Below are 8,107 nucleotides of genomic sequence, written 5' to 3' on the forward strand. Positions count from 1 at the left end.
AGTGCAAGACGAAATTCCAAATTTGTGCTCCTTGCATGTTTCGTTTCGCAATCTTGCAGCGAAAAAAAAATTCTTTTGCGGCGAACCAAAAGAACGCTTTCTGATGTAACAGAAATGAAACCATTTTAGTTAAGTAGGATTGACATTATATCGATTTAACTAACCTTTAGATTTTACCGCCTTTTAATATATAAATGGATAACTGTCGCATTAAGTATTCAACGTTTATGTAGGAACGTGAGGAAGCATCGGTTACGTTTGTCTCATCGCATCTTGATAGATCGTTAAGCCGATGACGTTCATATGGAATTATCTCGTTTCATCGAGACTATCGACGGAAAACCAGTAAACGAGCTAGAGTTTCCCCCTCACGATCAGGGCTGAATCATTCGTAGAGTTAATTGTCCTCACCGCACCCCATCCTCGCCCCCGTTATTTGTGTAAACTATCGTGTATATACGTATAAGTCCTTAAATACTTGACAGAGATAATATTGGTTTTGTGCAAGAACTATACGCTGTAAGCTATATAATACGCTCCTCTCTCTCTTTAAAAAAAATTATCTTTGCAAATATTTAAAATCTTTAACGTTTTCCATATTTATACCACATTTTTCAGAAGATTAACTTCTTCAGAAATAAATCGTTAAAGTTAGAAAGGAGCACTTTAACTTTTTGTATATGTATATAAATTACAGATATATTTTATTTTGTTTTAAATTTTAAATCCATGACAATTGAACAAAAGCGAGAAGAATAAAATCAATTAAGAATACTGCGTGAATGTAATTCATTTTTTCTTTACCAATATACATACATATAATATTAGAATTTGAGAAAAATTTCTGAAGAAATTAACGTACGTTTGTTGCTCGGAAAATGACTAAATCGAAAATTGAAAGAGAAATTTATTTAATACGAAGAAACGCTTTCTTCAAACGTATATTTTCTTTGCACGTATACACGTATACGTGCGCTTGGAAAATTCACCGACGAGAGCCGGCGCGAACCGTTCCCATTACGCGAAATAAATGCGAGTTAATTAAAGGGAGGAAACAATTACTCGCGAATAAATCGCTGCCGTTAATCCGTTATAGCGCGGACAAGTTAAACTTCTCCTCTCGCCGCCAATTCTCGTGCGCGCGCGCGCGCGCGCGCGCGAGCGCTCACAGGGGCTTTGCGAGAAATAGGGATTTGCGAGACCGACGTCGACGTCGGGGCGCGTTCGCATAATTGGCTTTGAGCGTCGGCACCTGCGTCCCAAAGTCGAAGCCGAACGGTTGGAGGCGGGGCGAAAGACGAAATGGATCATTCGACTCGCTGAGATTGCTTCAAAATACCGTCTCTCCCTCCAGACATACTTAGCACTGCGTTTCAATCGTATTATTATGAAGCTAACTCTCTGAAATTTCGCATATGAAGGCAGTTGATAATATACAATTTTTAATAAAAATTGCATTTGTAGAGTGCATCTCTTTCTAACTTCCAAGAGAAACATCCGTAAAGATTATCGCGAATTTACTTTTAAAGTACTAATTACATCATAAAATAATAAAAACATTTTTCAAATATTTCAAATAATAATAAAAAAATTTTGATAGAAGATTTTTAAACGAATAAATCTATTTTTTTTAATCTTTTACTAATAATCTTAATATTAATATTTATTGAAAAATTTTGACTATATCTACGATGTGATGCCAAACATTTCTGTAACGTGGAATTAGACCTTTTCAGAAAATAAGGGATAATAATTTTACTATTTTAGTTTACATTACTTCATATATGAACTAAGTTTAACTCACTTACTCGAAATTATAAACACATTAGAATGATGGCGTTTGTTGTTGCTTCTCTGAGTTGTGTCGTCATGAGTCATGACTCTCTCGGGAATAATAATACAGCTTTATTCTCTTCCTTATATATTTCTACATCTCTCGCAAATATTTCGAGTTACGTGAAATTTCGAGGAGTCACGACATCGCAGAAAATGTACGGAATATTGTTGCTGCATATTATATATCAACATAATTTATTTACGAATTAGATTTCCAATCAAGTAAAAAATAATTAGATAAAAAAGGAATAGGTTTTTTTCATTATTATTAGTTTATACTGTTTATAGATTACATTATTTGCCAACACACAAAAATTACAGGTAACAAAAAGTTTTATGCGTAACTAATTTATACTATATATTTTTGGACAATAAACGATTTTTATTTTCGCACTAACAACCGCGTTAAAAACTTTCATTAGTCCTTATTTGTTCTTCGTTTTTTGAGTAACAAAGGGGTTCAATAATTTAACACAATGAGAATTAGGACATATACTTTCAATTCTTTTTTCTCTCTCTAGCAGTTTCGAAAATTCGCTTTGTTACAACATATATTTGGTTCGCTGTGAATTACTGTTATTATACTTATCTGAAGCACAAAATGGCCTATAAAATTTATTTTCACTCCGTTTTTGCATTGAAACGTCTTGCAAGCGAATCTTTTTCATTGTTATTTGAATTCTTGATTTCTGATGTACCCTTTATTTAAAGTGATTGAATATCATAACCAGTACTTAGAAATATAAGAGGATTTAAGTTTTTGTATTAGATAATAATTTTTGCCTAAATTTGAAAGCATGAACGAGAAAGTTTTTCTTAGAAAGAGAAGAGAAAAGGATGGTGCCTGAAAAGCAGGTAATATTTATGAGAGAAATAAATTATGACTTTGGTCGTATTTTTGTCAAAAAAGTAATGCAACATATAAATTGCAATTACATAAACAGAAAGAACTTCCAATTAATTTGTAAATATTTTAATTAAAAATTTTGAATTTAAAAAAATTTGGATTAACTATTAATTATAAGTAAACTGATAATAATGAATACGAAAGAATAGGATGAGTAAATAAAAAAAGTACATTTTTCAAGTTTTCCGACTGAAACAGCTTGGTTGTTCTTATTCAAAAAGAAAATTTGAACAGAAATAAGAAATACGCATGTACTCCGGCTGTCAATTAACTGCAGTGGATTTCACGCTGCTTTCGTGTAGAGAGCATATGTGAATATGAACCCTCCTGTTGCCCTCCAATGTCGCCACCCGCAGACACGGTTTCAGACGGATCTCGTGCGGACCATTTTGTTATTGGAATTTGATGATCCGCCGTCCCCGTGGGGCCCCGCTACATAAATATTTGCGCGGTAAATCCCTTCGCCGATCCACTTGCCTTCGCTCACCGCCCCTCGTTCTAACTGCCACCCCTCCCTTCTCTCATCCTCCGCACCCTTTCATTTTATTACGCGAATTCGTACATGGATCTCTCGGTAACTTTATGATCTGCGTTTAACGGCGTCGGGCCTCGCGTCACCGATTGCCTGACGATGATTCCCCTGTCCATTCGTACGGACGAGCACGAATTTTCTCCCTTTTAGCCACAGATTGTCTGACTTGGAGTCAAGTTTCTTTTGATTAAGAATTATTTGAAATACGATAATATTGAATCAATAATAATAGATCAAAAGTATAAGAGCCAACTCTAGATATTTTATACGTAAATAACTTAATAAATTCGTATTCTATACAGTAATAACAAACGTTTCGATCTTATCATTGGGTTAATATTACAAATATTATATACATTTTTGTGATAATACTCTGAATTTAAAAGTTATCTACAATTCTTCTCCACGAAATACAATTCTAGCGAAAACTTACTTGAGGACACTTCAAGGGGGGAGAGGTGGGGGAACAGAGTTGTATCATTGATTCGCTTGAGATGTATAATCCGCGAAAATTAATTCGTACAGTGGCGTGTTGACTCTTATCTATGAGTTACTCGGTGTTGAATTCACGATTAAAATAAAAGTCGAGAAAGGGATTTCTGAAACAGAACGCTAGACTATCATATCGTTTTAATGACGTAAGGCTTTTCAACCCCTCGGCAATTCTCTTATTTACTGGATGACAGCAGGTGGAGATTACCCTTTCTTTCTGCGATTCAATTCGCAGTAGGGGGGGACCGCGCCCCGCAAAATAATAAACATCGTTACGTCGCCTATACGATGTTACGGTGACAATCGCGATGATCCCTGCGAATTACTACCAAGTGCCCAATTTATCGCTCTAGGGACAAATTTGTCACTTTGAAAGTTACATCTAACGGATGCTTTTCGTACCTTTCCAAACGCACGCTTAAATAAATAATTAAACGTCAATGCGACTCGTATTTAAGAGATATCTTAATATATCCCATACTTTTCTCTCTTTTATCTTTTTATAAATAAGAGAAATTATCTTCTCCTTCCAGATGCGTTACTATTTCGGACAAACATTGCACATGTTATTTGTTCATGAATTTACTGAAAAGGAGATGATTCCTCATAAAAAGATTTAAGTCTCGGATTTATATATATATGAAATAAATTAAGATATTCCTTAATTTATTTCTTCTAATTAAGTTAAGATATATTTATTATTATTTAAGTTAATATATTTAATATAAATGGAGATATTTAATTTTAAATTGAAATATATATCTCTTAATTTATATTAAGTAAAAAACATTTTTTAATTATTAAGTGTAAAAAGAATATATTTTTAAATTATTACTATTCACGTATATTACTCATTTCTCTTCCAAGCGCAAAAAAGTCCAGAACATATGTCAGTCGAGGCTGCAAATCTCTATCATAATCCGACAATAAGCGACATCGGGGGCCGTCGATGAGACGATGTAACCGTCCCACATAATGCAGAATCCTTCGTCGGATGATTAATCATTTCGGCACTCTAAGCCTCTCGCGTATCGCCTATCCCTTCGATGCTTCGTTCTCTCCCTTTTTTTTGTATGGTCCCAAAAGGATACTCCTTTAAAAAAAAGAGGGAGAGAGAGAGAGAGAGAGAGAGAGAGAGAGAGAGAGAGAGAGAGAAGAAACATGAACCATTTTCGTCGTGCACATTCGCGTCCGCCGAAAGCGACGTTAACGATGCTTTATGAATTCCGCGGCAAATTTATCGCGAGACACGGACCGCGAGGCGCGACCCCGTTCTCGTCGCGTACCTATCTCCTGTTTTAATCAACGCGGATTGTCTTTGCTACGACCGCGCGAATAGCGTCCGAGTGAGAACTGAATTCCTGAAACTCTAAATATTCGAACGCGCGGTCTCTCCGATCGCCGACTAATGGAAAATCATGGCAGAAGCGTTGTGAATGGCGATATCTCCCGATCTCGGAATGGTATTGTTCAGCGTCCAGCAGAGAAAAGTTATGTTTAAATCGAACAAATTGTCTCTTTCGTTGATTTTTTTAAGTTAAAGCGAAAATACCTTTGAGGAAAATGAAAATTTACTTGATTTCAAGAAATAACGTTCAAATCACAGAAATTTTTATTTACCCGTAATAGCGATGCACAACATTTTTTTTATTCAAACAAATTTGTTTGAACTGAAGAAACTTTTCTCTGGATGAGTGCATCGTGATCGCTCCGTGGCGAGATTTCCCGAAGATTCTGCTTTAAAATCGACACGAGATGCGCCACACGGTGACCGGATAAATTATGTCGGAACGAAACTCGTCAATTCTTTCTTATTCCGGTTTAATCCGGGGGAACGACCGTAGTAAAACGGATCAAAGGGGGATCATGCACGGGAACTTGGCGAACATCCCTACTGTCTCCACCCCATGGCGACTCACTCTCCGAACGCTCGTTTCGACTCGTTTCTCGATTCACCACCTCGACTCGCCACCTTGCTACCTTTGTTACCTTTGCCCGACCGACTAACCTTTGACCCTTGCAGTCAAGATTAGAAGGGGAAACGAGCGAGGGAGAAATCGAGAGAGATGGGGGAAAGGGAGGGAAAGAGAAAGAGGAACAAAGAGCGAGGGAGAAAGAGTTTTGCGTGGCGAAACGATTGCTTTTCCGCTCGCCGGATTTTTATCGAGTTATCGAAACTCCATCGACAACACACCGAGACAAATTTCATTTCGCACTGGCAACCTCGTTGGCGCATCCGTAGAATCGAGCTGGCTGTTAATATTAGATTCCTGCGTGGAATTTTTGCGCCACGTCTACAATACGTGTCGGACATATGCGTATATATGTATCTTTCGCTTCTTTGACTTGACTAATAAAAAAAAAAACGACGACGACATTCAATCATAGATCCGTTTGCTTTGACTTTCGTTTTTCTTTTTGTACTTCTGCTTGAGAAAGAATTTTTCGAAATGAAAGATAAAGTATCTATATCTTGCGATTTACTTTGATCCGAATCGGCATACCAAATATAATTCGAAAAAAAAAAGAAAGATTTTATCAAGTAAATAGATAGGCTGTTTTATGCCTATAATTAATTATAACCTATTTGCCATAAAAAAAATATTACGTGTTAATTTATCAGATAGTCGTGGCATCGACAACATAATTCAAGGCATTTTCAGCAAGGATACAGTGTAACACAGTGAATTATTTCATCCTTGTTTAACGTTGATAAACAATATGTAATGAGTCATTATATTAATTACATTGTGTTCTTACCGAAAAACGCCCATTACATAGATATTAATATGGACATATTCTATATGGCTACATTCCAAAACGTTTTCTCCAAAGAAAATTTTACTCGAAATGTACAGTAACGTGTATATCATATTATAGATTATAGTAGTATATCTAGTAAAATTTTCCTCGGAGAGAACGTTATGGAATGTAGTCTAGGTTTACGATCGATAATCACAACGACAGAAAATGCCTGATTAAGTGAGAAATGACCATTAAAATAAGATGTCGAGCCGACATTTAATTGACACCGAAATCATCGATATTATATCGTATTGATGTCGACATCAATTTATAGAAAACGAATCATTTCTTGCTGGGTATCTTTTTTAATATATGAGAGACTAAGGCCCAGTTTCACAACTCATGGTTAACTCTTAATCGAGGTTCAACTTATTCATTATTTCTTTCCAATTCTAGAATTGGAAAGAAATGAGAAACAAGTTGAACCTCGGTTAAGAGTTAACCGTCAGTTGTGGAACTGGGCCCAGTCAATTTTTTGCGTATTTTCTGATTTCGCTCTAACATCGACCGGAATAATGTTTCATTATTCAGACAGTACGGTAGTTTTTTTTTCTAATGTTTTTAGAATTATTTTTTTCCCCTCGTTTGCGTCATCGCTATTCGACGGGCTCGTTGGAAGTCATCACGGGTCTGTCACGCCATTTTAAAGACGACATTCTCCCTGCTTTACGACCCCACAGGAAGGCAGACTCTGTCTTTTCTCCTCCTACTCTCCCGCTACGAAACTTTACTTTATCCTCATTCCTTAGTTCTCTCGGATATAAAATCTCGTAAAGTATCTTTTGTGCGTAGCATGCCTCTCAGAACAGAATGGTGGTACAGGCTACAGTTTATTTGAGAGGCTATACACTATTTTGAAAAGCATTCTTTAATTGGTCAATTAGTTAAAATTCTTTTTTCTAATTACGATCAGTCGAATGCTTCGAAGCATTTGTAGTGTTAAAAGTAGGATACTGGGGTAATGGTCAAAATCGCTGTTTATATTAAATATGTGACTTATATATATATACATACAATTTATAATATAAACATACAATCTATGAGACATCGACACATCACTTAATCATTATATATATATGCATATACTAAAGGAAAGTCGCCGATACTGACATAGGTCTCCTAAAGTGACACCCCCTTATTTTTCGGAAACTAACTATTGCACTTTATTAATACTAATAAAATCATGATCTATTTAGTTAATTAAAGAAGTACAAACTCATAATTCGTAGGTTTATGACTTGTTTCTATATCAAATCAGCTAAAAACGAATTCTACAAATGCGAAAATAAAATTCTTACGATTTTCTTTTGCAAATTGTGAGTTTTAAATAATAGTGACTATATTATTGATAATATTACGTCATTTTAAATACTTGTAATTTCCGAAATAAGTTTTATTTATATTATTTTTTCTCTTATGCCCATTTCCACCAATGTAAATAACTTTAATCTCGGTTCAACTTACTCTTTGTCTTTTTTTAATATTTAGAACTAGAAAAAGACGAAGAGTAAGTTGAACCGAGATTAAAGTTAATT

This window comes from Trachymyrmex cornetzi, unplaced genomic scaffold (assembly GCF_001594075.2).
Source record: "Trachymyrmex cornetzi isolate Tcor2-1 unplaced genomic scaffold, Tcor1.1 scaffold673, whole genome shotgun sequence".
Lineage (NCBI taxonomy): Eukaryota > Metazoa > Arthropoda > Insecta > Hymenoptera > Formicidae > Trachymyrmex > Trachymyrmex cornetzi.